Consider the following 15,314-nt stretch of genomic DNA (forward strand, 5'->3'; position numbering starts at 1 on the left):
TAAGTTGTATTTCCTTCCATGATAATAGGAAAACAGATCCTCTAACTGTAATTTACTTTTGATGAATCCTTCAGCAGACTCTGAAACACTAAAGCAACAAAGATACAGATTTAAAATCTATGAAATGTTCTTTAGAACTCCAGATAGTGCCATATCTAAAAAAATTTTAATATATTCTTTAAATAAATACTTTGCTGTCTTGCGTTTTGATACCATGACACATCAGTTCACTTGATACCTCTTCCTTTGTGTGTGAACAGTGTCAATCATCTGACAAATTTATTTCTACTGCAATTGATGAGCTATCCTTTTACTGACACATCTGTTAGATGGAATGTTTAGTTGATGAAAATGCATCATGTAGAGTAGACTAGGATAATATTAAATGAGCATGATGTCAAGCCCATCCAGAAAAAGATCACATAAATATTAAAATAAAAATAATTTGATTTGGGAGAAAGAAAAGAACAGTTGTTAGATTAACAAACAGTTGGAAACTGATGCAATTTAAAGGTTAGTTAATCACTTTTTGGGGAAAAAAGTGGGTTCAATCCAGTCCCCTTTCAAGTGTATGACCAATACTCTCAGTTGTCCCATCAATACAAAATTATTGAGAGCCAATGAACAACCATGAGATAAGCCCTCTGAATAAAATGTGTACGATGAAAATCTATAAAGTTTCATGTATTCATTCAATAAATACTTAAGGCACAAAGCTAGAAAAGACAATTATAAATAGATTAGACATTATCTCTGTCCTCACAGGCCTATAACTTAATAAGGTTATAAGCAAGAATGTTATTATAAGAATGTTCACCTTAGCAATACATACACTAAAATGGGAATGATACAGAGAAGAAGAGTATGGTCCCTAAGCAGGACGACGGGCAAATCTGTGAAGTGTTCCATATTTTCAAAAACTTAGCTCTCAAAATCTGTTATAGAAATTAATATGAAAACGGCTGTGGTCTATGTACAAACACAAGATGATGTAAGGTGCATTTAATGCTGTTCACAAGAAAACCACTTTAATATAAATACATAGGTTGAAGGTGAAACAATGGAAATAAATTTATCATCTGAGCACTAATTAGAAAGGAAAATGTGAAGGTGGCTAAAATAAATAACACAGGAAAGAACAATTGTTGGTGAGGATGTGGAGAAAATGGAACCTTCATAGCTTGCTGGAATGTAAAACGATGCAGCTTCTTTGCAAAACAATTTAGCAGTTTCTCATAAAGTTAAATATAGAGTTACCACATGACCCAGCAATTCCACTCCTAAGTATACATCAAAGAGAAATGGAAACATATGTACGTGAAATGCACAAGTGCATTATTCATAAAAACCAAAAAGTGGAAACGGTCCAAATGTCCATCACTTTATAAATGGATAAATCAATGTGGCACATCCAAGTGATGTAAGCAGAATAAAGGCCCCTAAATACGACTGTGTCCTAATCCCTGGAACCTGTGAATATGTAACCTTGCATGGTATAAGGGACTGCCCAAATGTGAGTAAGTTACAGTCTGTGATATGGGGAGGTTACCCTGAAAGATCAAGATGCCCAGTGTAATCACAAGGCTCTTAAAATTGGAAGAGGGAGAGAGGAGAGTCAGTCACAGAAATTCTGTGTGAGAACTCCCCCTGCTTTTGTTGGCTTCGAAAATGGAGAAGGGGGCGGGGAGGGAGAGAGAGAAGGCCATAAATCAAGGATGGAGAGAGGTCTCTAAAAGATGAGAAAAACAAGGAAATGGGTTCTTCCCAGTGTCCAGAAAGGAATGCAGCTCTGCCAACATCTTGATTTTAACAAAGTGAGACTTGTATTGAATTTCTAATCAATAGAACTGTCAGATAACAAATTTATGTTGCTTCAAGCCACTAAATTTATGGTAACTTCTATCAGCAACAGGAAACAAATATGTTATTCATTGGAATAGTATTCAGCTATGAAAATAATTGAGTATTGATACATTACAGCATGGATGAAGATTGAAAACACTATGCAAAGTGAAACAAGAAAGTCACAAAGACCACATATTGTATGATTCTATTTATATGAAGGTATGCAGAGTAAGCAAATTTTTTTTTAAAGATTTTATTTATTTATTCATGAGAGACACAGGCAGAGAGAAGCAGAGACATAGGCAGAGAGAGAAGCAGGCTCCCTCTAGGGAGCCTGATGCAGGACTCGATCCCAGGACCCCGAGACCACGACCTGCGCCAAAGGTAGACGCTCAACCACTGAGCCACCCAGGTGCCCCAGAGTGAGCAAGTTTATGAAAACAGTGAGTAGATTAGTGATTGCTTAAACCTGAGTGTAGGAGGCTCTAGTGGGGACGGGGCTAACTGTTAATAAATGCAGGGTGTCTTTTAGGGAAGCAGAGTGTTCTTCAATTACATTATGGTATTGGTTTCACAATTCTGTAAAAATACTGAAAAAATGAACTTTAAATGGACGAGCTGTATGATATATGAATTATATCTCAGCAATGCTGTTTTTAAAACAGAAAACAAAAAGAATATCAGAGCGACTATATTTATATTAGAGTTGACTTCAGAACAAAAATATTACCATGGACAAAGAGGGACATTTTATGATCATAAATGGGGCATGTTACCAAGAAAACATAGCCATCCTAACTGTTGCACCAACAATAGAGTTTCAAATAAAATGAAGGAAAAACTTATTGAAAAATTAGACAAATCCAGAAATGTGGTTGAAGACTTCAAGTCTCCTCTCTATTTGCTAGATCTATTTGTTGAAAAGACCTGAAAGCAATGAAACTCTAGTACCAAAAACCACACTTATCACTGAGATCTTGATTTCCAAATACCATCTCCTTAAGAAAATGGCTTATTCTTGGGCTGGGATATGGAAAGTATGAGATGAACTTAGAGTATTTTGTGCCAGTCTGTAAGAAGGTATTCAAAGATTCATGGGGACATGAATAACCCCAGACTCAGTTTGAAAAGACTACCATTGGCCTGGTGTGAGACAGTAGAGCAAAATAAATAATTATAGTAATGAATCACAACCTACAGAAGAAAAGAGGAATCCAGAAGTGCATGGTAATAAAAATAAATGTAAGAAAACTAAATGTATACATAAGGGAGAAAAACTCTCTTCATTAGAATAGAATTCTAATAATAGGCATAATAAATTAGAAAATCACTATTTGGCAACAACTACAGTAATAATTTTCAGGCAAGGACGACAAACAGATGTTAAAACTAGCAGACAAAAGTCTATAAGTATCCCCTAATGAGATACTTATTAATTATAAACAGGGAATTAAAAAATTTATAGTAAAGAAAAATGGTAGTTGCCATCTTAACCAACTGACCAAAATTAATATAACTGATAATTGGCCCAACCTGCCATCATCTGCTTGCTGACAGGATGCGCTGAGGATACTTCTGTGGTATTCTTACCAAAAATGCATAGTCTGAATCTAATTATGAGGAAACGTCAAACAAACAAAGGGATTTTCAGAAAAATTCTTGGCCTATACTCTTCAAAAATGTCATTGACATGAATAACAAAGGACAAAGAAAATATTGTGGAAAAGGGACACTAAACAGGCATGGAAACTAAATCCAATGTCTGTGTGATCCTGTGGATCCTTGATCAGAGAGAGAGGGGAAAAAAAACACTTTGATATTAAGAGCATTAACGGGACAATAAAATTTGAATGAAGACTATAGATTGAAGTATTGTGTCAATATTGTCTTGATATTAACTTCTGAATTTTCCTAACTTCCTGTGATTGTGTAAATTCCCTGTTTTTAAGAAAGCCAGGCTGACATATGTAGAGGTTATGAAAGCTACAGACAAGAGGCTGAAGAAGACTATGGAAGGACATCTAAACCAGTGTGGGACATGAGGGAGAATTACCACAAACTTGGTGCCTTAAAACCACCTAAATTTATTATCTTAAGTTTTGGAAATCAGAGGTCCAAAATGGGGGTTAAACCAAGATGTTGTCAGGGCTATGTTCCTTCTGGAGGCTTTAGGACAGAACCCATGTCCTTGCATTTCTAATTCCTGATGTTGGCCACTTTCACTGGCACTTTGCCCCACACTTCAATTTTCAAAACCAGCAATGGCTGGCTAGATCCTTCTCTAGTCAAATAACTCTGACACTAACTCATCTTTTGCCTCTCGTTTCTAATTTCAAGGATGCTTGTAATTACTTTGAGTGCATCATGACAATCCAGGATAATTTCTGCATTTAAAGGTCAGGTGATTACAACCTTAGTTCCACTTTCTATCTCAATTCCCCACTTGCCATATAACAATGTATTTACAGCTTCCAGGGATGAGGGTGTGACCTCTTTTGTTGGCCATTATTCTATCTATCACGAAAAGCATTAGTTTTCCTTCTGTGGCAGGTATGATACAGTGATTTATTATAGAAAACCAACTCATATTGGCTTAGCAGTTAAGGAACATATTTGGTTTATGTAACTGAGAAGTGCAGAAGAGGAAGCTACATTTAGGATAGGCTTAAGATCTTCACATGATTGATTCCTGTGAATCTCTTTACTCTGTTTTCAACGTTGATGTCACCCTAAGTCACTCACCATCATGATCCCAAAATGGTAGTTAATAGGTCTCATGGATACAAAACCATTCCTTCCTATCAGTAGTAGAGAGGGTATTTTTGTCCTAGCAACCTGAGCACACATTCAAAGGTTCACTTTGATTGGATCAGCTCAGAATTATATACCTGTCGCTGCACCAATTCTGTGGCCAAAGCAATGGAATGTGGTAATGGGCTTAGATTTGTTCCAAGGTCTCAGAAATCTGGTCCCAGCTTCCCCAGAAAAAATAAGATCCCAAGTGGAAAGTTCTTGAGATGAGAATAAGGATGAATGAAAAGAGGGGACAACCAACAAATGTCCATTGTGTCTTCATAGTCTCATATCCAGAATTATAGTCTTTTATTAATAGAATCATGAATAACCTAGAATTATTTCATAAGTGCTAAATTTCATCTAATAGCATCAAGCAAAGCAATGCAAATTTAAAAAATATGTAGACACTAGGGTCATAATACATGAAATATGACATGAGTTACTGAATTGCAATCAGAACTGTTGTCTCTGTTCTGCACTAATACTAGCTCAGTCTTCTTTTTTTTTTTAATAAACAATCTCTTTTTTTTTTAATTTTTTTTTATTTATGATAGTCACAGAGAGAGAGAGAGAGAGAGGCAGAGACATAGGCAGAGGGAGAAACAGGCTCCATGCACCGGGAGCCCGACGTGGGATTCGATCCCGGGTCTCCAGGATCGCGCCCTGGGCCAAAGGCAGGCGCCAAACCACTGCGCCACCCAGGGATCCCCTAGCTCAGTCTTCTATTTTAATTGAGAAACAAGAAGTATTCAGGTTCTTGAATACACAAGGACAGATGGACAATTTTGCTCAACATAAGCATATTTCTGCCTTATTTTTCACAGCAAATATTTTGTCTGTGGTGAATTTTTACTTTAATTTTAAATCCTAAATTCTTTGTTACTTTTTCTTTTGAATTTCTAGTTCTGTGATTATCATAGGCTTTATTCTCTTGTCACATTTGTTTATAGCAATATTTCCACTCGTATGATTAGTCAGCACAGATATTGGTTTACTTATATATTCAAGCCTTATTTTTTTTCTTTTTAAAAGTAGTTTCCATACCCAACATGGAGCCCAACATGGGGCTTGAACTCACAACCCCAAGATAAAGACCTGAGCTAAGATCAAGAGTGGGATACTCAACTGACTGAGTCATCCAGGCGTCCCTCAAGTCTCAATTTCTTAAACTATTCTATGAAATTTACTGAGGTATAATTGACATACAATATATTAGTTTCAGGTGTACAAAAGAGTGATCTCTGGGTTTTCCCTCTGCCTCAGATTTACTCTGTATACATTATAAATGTTAATCATAGTAAGTCTAGTTACCATGTGTCACCTACAAAGTTAATACAGCATCACTGAGTATATTCCCCATGGTGTGCATTACTTCTCCGTGATTTATTTATTTTATAATTGAAAGTTTGTACTTCTTAATCCCCTTCACTCATTTTGAACTCATTCTTCTGGCAACCATGTTCTCTGTGTCCATGAATCTGGGTTTTGTTTTGTTTCTTTGTTTGTTTAGATTACATACATAAATGAAATCATGTGAAAAATGTTTTTGTCTCTCTGACTTATTATACTTAGCATAATATTCTCAAGGTTCATACATGTTATCGCAAATGGCAAAATTTCACTCTTTTGGATGGCTGAATAATATTCCATGGTATAAATATAACATGTCTTCTTTATCTGTTCATCCATCTTTGCACCTTTTAGCTATTGTGAATATATTTACCTTGAAGAATCCTAAAATAATTGATTCATGCACACTGTTCAGGTTTTATAGCTGATTTGTGAGAGAAATAGGGTGGAATGTCCTTATTTTATATTATCCACAACCAGAAACCAATGAGAAGTCTCATTTTAAAATCCAAGAAGGACACTCATTATCAGCATAATAGAAATTATGCTATTGGATTTGATTTGAAACATAGCATCCATTAGAGTCTGTCTTCCACCTGTACCACTATCTAAAGACTCTTTATTTAAATTAAAATATTTCTACCTCTAGACATTCTGTTTGAAGATGGAAGCAATCTTGAAAAGAGTAATACAAATATTGTAATACAATATTGCATTTTGATACCTTAATATGACTTAGTTTATGGGTTCTTTCTTCTTTATAACTAGCTGAAAAGTGGGGCACTGAGCAATTTATGAATAAATAACAACTCAACATACAAGCATATGTTTCCTTTCCCTTTAATAAACCTCCCATTCTCCTAAAATAACATCAATTAACTATTTTATTTGAGATCATTATATATGATAACAAAAAAATATTTGTGAGAAGGATATTCCTATCAATGGGAGCACCTTAATTCCAATCACCATATTAGGGAACTCAGAGCAACTTTTAGATTCTCTGTGGAATTTACTTAAATTAATCGCACACACACACACACACACACACACACACACACACAACATGGTAAGCCAGAAATTTTCCATAGATGTTCCTTGATGATTCTGAATTAGAGATTACATTCACAAGATCATAGAACTGACCATCCCACTAACTGTGGTCTAGTTACTAGTGAGTAATCAATCCAATTACCTTAGACCTAAGAAGTTTAAATTAAGCCTATCCTAATTTGGGGATGGTTTCAATTGCTAATAGGATAATTGCACCTGATTTCAAAGTACAGACTGTAGTTTTCTTTTTTTAAGAACTCATTTTTGGAAATAGAGCAATTCCCTCAGTGGAAAGATGATTAAAAAAAAAAAAAAAAAACCAACAACAACTGGGTTTTCCCTCTGCCTCAGATTTACTGCTGTATCTCATACTAAAATAATAACAAGCAGACCTGTCCTTTTTCTTTCTTTCTTCTTTTTTTTTTTTTTTACTTTTATGTGTTCCCATACTGTCTTACTGTATTATGATTATACTGGCAATTAGAAAAGGAGGAATTAGCACTGCATCTACTTATTACCATCATCCTATTAATTTACATTGGAAATTCCCTCTACGCTTTGACATTCTGTGCTATTCTGTGTTGAGTCATCTGAGATTTCAGAGAGAACTCTTATTATCAAATTAATTCTGAAAGAAGGAAGCTTTTGCCCTTCCCATTTCTTCAGGAGAGACCTACTAACAGATGTTCTTTTATGTTATACACATACCTTTGTCATTCACTTTGGGGTATGGGGGATGCATGACTTTATCTGCTTTGTATGATGCAAATGAGGTGAGAATTTGGGAAAAAATGGTGTCATGGACTGCTTTGTACTTACTCTCTTAACCTTTTAAATTTTAATAGAATGTAACCTTTTCCTTATTTTATGTTTAATTAAATCTCTCCCATTCTTCAAAGAAAACCTTTTTTTTTCCTCTATAAGGTAAACTTGAGATTACTATTGAACATTTCTCCTTTGTCAATAACTCTTTAATAGTCTTGTCTCATTCAGCAAATATAATACCAGATAAAGCTGCATTTACGGTGAGAATGCTTATTAATTGTGTGCTTATAGTGAAAATGATTGTGTGTCAAAAGATATCATTCTATAAACTTAATTTATTTTGTGGTTAAAAGTTTATATTTATTTAGATTTCATTTGAATATAAACTAGAGTGTAGTTTAAAAGAGATAAAAATAGTTTCACAGCTGTAAATTTAAAAAAAGATAAACTCATTTTGACAGAATTTGCAATTTGGAAAAAAATACTTCAACAGAGAAAACAAAAGTTATTTGCTACTCCGGTTGAAACATTCCAACTATTCTATAAGGAATCAAAATCTGCCATTTATTTCAGATGTGTATCATTATAAAACTTTCACAACACACCTGCTTCTGCTCAGACAATATTTTGATGGCCAACAATTTTACTGGTGTTAAAGTGATAGAATTGGTTTTACTACAATAAACATAATTCCCTCATAGTATTCTTTCTAAAAAACAAAGCAGGTGCAGGGACATCTGGGTGGCTCAGTGGTCGAACATCTAACTTTGGCTCAGGTTGTGATCCCAGGGTTCTGGGATCAAGTCCTACAGGGAGCCTTCTCCCTTTGCCTATGTCTCTGCTTCTCTCTGTGTCTCTTATGAGAAAATAAATAAAATCTAAAAAGAACATCAGGTGTTTGAATATTCTTGTGATTTGGGACTAACAATACAAACTGAGCTATCACTTCACATTTGTGATAACTATTCTTTAGTCCTCAGTAATTATTTTATCCCCTTTACCAAAATCTATGCTTTCACCATTAACTTTTAAAAATAATTAAGAAAATTGTGGGTATCTTTTATGGTATTGTTTTGAAGTGGAGGCAAATCTACCATATCAATTAGGTCATATAAAATGATTGATTCATTCAACAAATATTTACTGAACTTCTGTGTCTCAAACACTGTCCTAGGTGATTAAAATATATCCATGGACAGTTCTAACAAGTATCACTGTCCTTGTGAGGGTTACTCTTTAACATGGGAGTTAAAGAAATCCATGAAAAATATAATACATAAGTAAATTATCTAGGGTACAAGATGATTAGTACTATAAACAGAAAATAAAAATAATAACTAGAATGAGAGGATCAGGAGTTTGTGGTGGGGTGGGAGCAAATGCTTCAGGATTATATAGACGATTAGGATGGATCTTCGAGGACAGACTTGAGGGTGATGAGAAAGTTAGCATTGTAGATATAGACTCTGGAGAAAAGCATACCAGGCAGAAAAATGGTTGAGAAAGAGCTAAGGAATGGTTGAGGAGGAGGGACAGAGAAGGCATATTATTTAAGGACAACAAGCAAGGAGGAGAAAGAGCAGATCCTGTAGGGGGTTCAAGTGCTAATGAGGGGGATTGAATGCTGGGCTGAGTTGTAAACTCCTATCATTTCAAGAGATGTAGGACTTACGACTTTTAAAACCTCAGCTTTTAAACAGTTCTCCATCAATCTTTTGTAAACAAATATTATAATTGAATATTTAGGTCATCTTAAATTATGTTAAAGCTTATTTAACAAGGTAAAACTGGGTAAAACTCCATCATTAAAAAAATAATCATCCCATTCTCAATCCCAGCACCTTATTCTGACAGATTGCTGGTAAGAAGCCTCTGAGAGTAGGGATCCCTGGGTGGCGCAGCGGTTTGGCGCCTGCCTCTGGCCCAGGGCGCGATCCTGGAGACCCGGGATTGAATCCCACATCGGGCTCCCGGTGCATGGAGCCTGCTTCTCCCTCCGCCTGTGTCTCTGCCTCTCTCTCTCTCTCTCTGTGACTATCATAAATAAATAAAAAATTTAAAAAAAATTAAAAAAAAAGAAGCCTCTGAGAGTAAATCAATGTCTTTCTTTTGAGTTTTAAAACTGAGTAAATGTCACCAAAAGTTGGGTCTGAAAGCCTAACATTACAAATAATCACAGAAACAAAGAGCGCATCAAATGTCTTCCTCTCATTTCCACTGAGAAGGAAGGAAGAACATCAGGAAAGAAGGAAGGGGGAGGGATGCGGTATGATGAGAAGTGTGCAGAGTAGTTGAACAGACCAGATACAAAACACAATATGGTCTAAAATTTTGTGCACTATTTCAATATGGAAACCAGATTTATTGGGAAAATAATATGAATAGGAAACTGGAAAAACACATTTGCATCTCTTCCAATATGACTAAATGGTCACAGTGTACTAGAAACTACGTAGACATTAACATGAAATGCGTCTGGCAGTATTCAGGTAACAGAGGGCACTTTAATTGGTGATACATTTAAAAATCACAGCATATTGAACCTACGTAATTCAAACTAAAACTTTCTATTTTCCAATGCAGAAATGACCCCAGTCAGCTATTTGTTTCCTTATATAAATGTCAACATACTTTATAAAGAGCTAAGCTCACCCAGGTTAGTATAATTTGGTAGTTTAATAATTGTTAGATCTCTTCACCAGGCTTAGGAAGAAATCTACTTAATGGATTTAAAAATTTTTATAACCCTCCAGATAGGAAGCAAGTGTTCTATTATTTGAAAAGCATCTACAGACTTGAATATAACTGAAGCTTTGAATGACCTGAAGTTTGAAGTCAAAGAGTTGGAATCTTTATTAAATTCCTTCATTAGTAATTTAGAAATAGGCAGCAAGTTAAAAATCAAGCCACAAAACTTGTCTGATTATCTGTAACAACTGAGGTTCTCTAGTATGAACAAGGTATTTTGCTATCTCTGTATCATCTGCTTATTTTTAAACCAGAGAAAAATGTTTATATATTAACTAAGCTTGAACATTGCTTTGGTCTCCAACATAATATTTAACTCTCAAGCAAGTAACTTCAAACCATGACAAGTTCAAAAAATTTGTAATTCTAATCCCATATTATGACCATTTAAAAATTGCAATAAATATCATCCTTCCAGGACACTGATAATTATAGTTTGAATGGACTGATTTCTAAGAATATGATGCTCACCTCTAATTACAGCAATGGGAAGTGTATGCATAAATTAATATGGTTGCTTTGCAGACTATCCTCAGTTTAATAACTGGGATAATTCTCTTTCTCTGTGCATCTACAATAAATCACAGACCTTCTTTTATAGTAAACCCTATGGCCCATAAAATGCCATCATTAGAAAAAAACGGTGTCAAATCTAGAAAAACCACAATCGATAGAATTGGCCTCTCAGAATTGGCAATTATCTAGAGTTGGCAGTTCTGAAATTTCCCTACACTCTTGGTACCAACCAAGTGAAATGCGTGTTTTTCCTCTTTAGAAATTCAATATAAATCATAGACAGAATCCGCTAACAAGAAAACGTATTCCAAATAACTGACAACTATTATTTTCCCACAATAGAAATAAAGATTTTTTTTTTGCCAAAAACAGCCAATGTCACTTAGGTTTTTTATCATAGAGCCATGGCATTTACAGTATACTCTATTCTGTGATACTGATTTACCCCTGCAAATTTTGCAATAAATCACATGTTTTTAATTGGGATAATGAAAAAAATACAAAGGATTCATAGGCTTGAAATACCTGCAGAAAAGAGATATCTAGTGACATTCAGCACAGAAATTAAACCTTTTTCTCTTATCATCTTCTTTTCTTTTCTTTTTTAAAAGATTTTATTTATTTATTCATGAGAGACACATACACACACACAGAGAGAGAGAGAGAGAGAGAGAGAGGCAGAGACACAAGCAGAGGGAGAAGCAGGCTCCATGCAGGGAACTGACTTGGGACTCGATTCAGGGACTCCGGGATCACACCCTGGGCCGAAGGTGGCGCTAAACCGCTAAACCGCTGAGCCACCCGGGCTTCCCAATCCTCTTCAACACAGATGTTTGCAGATAGTAAAATTCCATGCATATACATACATACACACACACACACACACACACACATGAGTTGACAAAAACAAATGTTTTGGAGCTTGCAATATAATAGAGCTGAAAATGAAAAGAGAACCCAATGGTAAGAAAAGAGAAGTGTGATGGAGACAGATGTTAAATCTCAAGTCTATTAAAAAGTACAACATAGAAGATTCAACTTTTGGAAATAAAACTTTCTGGAACATTAAGATTCCTAACATTTAATAAGTGCCCCTAATACAAGTAGGCATCCATTCCCTTCCCTGGAGACAGATGCTGCTCCCCACATATATAGTCTGTTTTATTCTAAAATTCTCAGCTCTTCCAGCACTTTGCCATTCCTTATATAGCTGTTCATTCCACATTTTTCATGTGTATCACTTACGACAAATCTAATGGAATATTTTTAGACACCTAAAAGAAGCAGGCAATAGAATCTTCTCAATCTTTACACCCTCTACTTGAAATGTATGGCTAATGAACGTTATCTCAAAATTCCATCCTACCTATAGTCCACAGACTGGGGGAGTGAAGTTACAACAGCAATGCCTCAACATTTTAGCTACTCCTTCTGAGTCTATAGGAGTAGTAGTTGGCTATACAATTCTCTTCTGATTTGTGCTGTCTCAACTCCTTGACTTAACCACGTTGGTGGCTTACACCAGAGATTATTAACAAAGGACTAAGTTTATATATGTCTCATTTAAGGTGTATACATAAAAGCATGTAGGAATATTTGAATACTATTAGCAGTGGTTTGCAGACCATATAAAGTTTATCACTTAAGTTATCCTTGCACTGTAGGTTATGAACTCTGCAAGAAATCCTTAGGAGCCCTTACTGCCTACTTCCTTCTCCATCAATTACCACACAGAGCAGGAGCAGGCATCTCTGCTGAGAGTTGCTTTTCACTTGTGTCTATAAGGAGATGAATTATTGACTCCAGCCCCTTCAAGACACTGGACAGTGTTTTTGCTCAATAAGGTTTACCTTCAGTAAGTCAGTGAATAATATTTTCCTCTGTGTTTTTTGTGTTTGAGAGCTTATACTCTGCATTTTGAGGAGAGGTCAAAAATAAAGATAAAAATTTAAAAATCAGATGTTTATTTTCCTAGAAATAAGCTTCAAGCATAACATTAAAACCTCCTGTATTTCACACAAGTCAATAGAGTCTGTATAGACTGATATATAATAGAAAAGATCTGGGCAGCCCAGGTGGCTCAGCAGTTTAGCATCGCCTTCAGCCCAGGGCGTGATCCTGGAGACCCAGGATGGAGTCCCATGTCGGGCTCCCTGCATGGGGCCTGCTTTTCCCTCTGCCTGTGTCTCTGCCTCTCTCTCTCTCTCTCTCTCTTTGTGTCTCTCATGAATAAATAAATAAAATCATTGAAAAAAAAAAAAAAAGATCTGCACTCCTTTGATTGGGTTTGTCATTAGAAACGTGTTTTTCCTAAGCAATTAGCACTGCATTAGGAATGGAATTCCAAGGAGTGACCAAATAGACAAGATACGTACCTTAAACAGATTCTTATTTAAGCTGCATCCACTAAGCATGTTCTTTTGCTCATGTTTCCTATATATAAGACTTTTTTTTTTCTCTTGTTAAATTTGGTTGAGTTCTCCTCTCCCGGGTTATAAAACATTATAATGCTTAGGATAAAGTTGAAACTTATCGACTGATTGAATGGTTGATGGCATGAGGCACATTTTTCATCCAAAGTTAAAGACTACCCGTTGCATAACGGCCTGGCCCAACCAATCTTGAAAGTCAAAACCAGACTGATGTGAGAGGAAGAGCACCGAATCTAGACAGAGATGAGGTTCACATCCTGCCTACCAGTGACTACAGCTATATGACAATGAATAACTAACTTAACCTGTCTGGGGCTATTTCTCATTTTAAAATTGCCTATAATTATACCTGCCCTATATAGTGTACAAGGATATTTTGAAACTCAAATTAAATGATGAGCTAGATCTCCTGTCCCAGATATGAGGGAAAGAAAAAGAAGAACAAGGATATGAGAGCAGACAAGGTAAGTTAGAAATCTTTTTCAAATGGCTACTTTTATGTTGGCTAGAGATTATCATTGGAGGAAATGAAGGTCAGAGAACATTAAAAGGGATCTTGAAGGAAACATCATTAAAGACATCTGTCCACTCTGACAAACCAATTTTGTTTCCTAGACCTCCATTTTCTGATCTGCTTTGCTGAGGGGGGGAATGTGCTGTCTCTATGATATTATAGTTCCAGAATATAATTCTGCCCATTTAAAAAAGTATGACTAATTTCACCATATGCATGAGAAAGAACTTTAGCAGATTATATGTAATCAGTTCACATTCTTATACATTTCCTTTCTAATAGTTCTGATCATTTCGAAACTTATATGAGCTCTTCTTCTTTCTCCCCAGGTGATGATAATAAGAGATACTGTCACCACACTAACAGATGTTGTACTTTGTGGCCAGTAATGACCTAGGTTCTTTGTATAGTTTCTGTTCTAAAAACTCAGTAATAACCTTGACTTTGGTGCTTTTATTATTCTAAATTTATATATGAAAAAATGAAGCTTGCCCTTAAGTATTAGAACCAGATTTGAATTTATACGTGAATCCAGGTCTTTTTTTTTTTTTTAAATCAAGGTCTTTCTGACCACAAAGCCCATACTCGTTATTAAGAGCTGCACACTTTCTCATTGTTACCATAGGCATTAGAAAATAAAGCCAGGGAAGATAAAATCCTTGTTCTTTAGAAGTTTACAGTTTAGATGAGGAAATTAAATGAGTATGTAAATGATAAAACCAAAAAACAAAGATTAAAAGGGGAGTAATATGAGCTATTTTCTTCCAGCTTTATTGAGATATAATTGACAAAGTGTAAGTTAAAAGTGTAACACTGTGACAATTTGATACATTTTTTTAATTGCAAAATGTTTAACACTTAAGGTTGGTTGACACACCCTATCCTTCATATAATTACCATGTTATGGTAAGAATATTGTTGTTGTTATGGTGAGAATATTAAAGCTCCACTCTCATGGCAGCTTTCAAATATGCAAGCCTAGAGTCACTTTGCTGTACACTAAATCCCTGGAACTTATTCATTTTAAAACAGCAAGTTTGTATCCTGAGATCAGCATCTTCTCATTTCCTTTACCCCTCAGCCCCTGGCAACCACCATTGTATTTTTGCTGTAAGTTCAATGTTTTTAGATTCTACATAAAAGTGAGATCTTACAGTATTTGCCTTTCTCTCTTCTAATTACTTTACTTAGCATAATATCTCAAGATGCATCCATGTTGTTGCAAATGTCATGATTTCCTTTTTATGGCTGAATAATATTCTATTATATATACAATTATACATTATGTAATTATT

At 35.3% G+C, this 15,314-nt stretch overlaps 1 non-coding gene across 1 annotated transcript; it reads left to right on the forward strand.

Annotated features, from left to right (window-relative positions):
* The first annotated feature begins 809 nt into the window (after positions 1-809).
* Positions 810-915, forward strand: LOC112913334 (U6 spliceosomal RNA). Its single transcript, XR_003233664.1, has one exon. It is a non-coding gene; the product is annotated as a U6 spliceosomal RNA (small nuclear RNA).
* Positions 916-15,314: the final 14,399 nt, after the last annotated feature.

The sequence above is a fragment of the Vulpes vulpes genome, chromosome 9, assembly GCF_048418805.1.
Source record: "Vulpes vulpes isolate BD-2025 chromosome 9, VulVul3, whole genome shotgun sequence".
Taxonomy (NCBI): Eukaryota; Metazoa; Chordata; class Mammalia; order Carnivora; family Canidae; genus Vulpes; species Vulpes vulpes.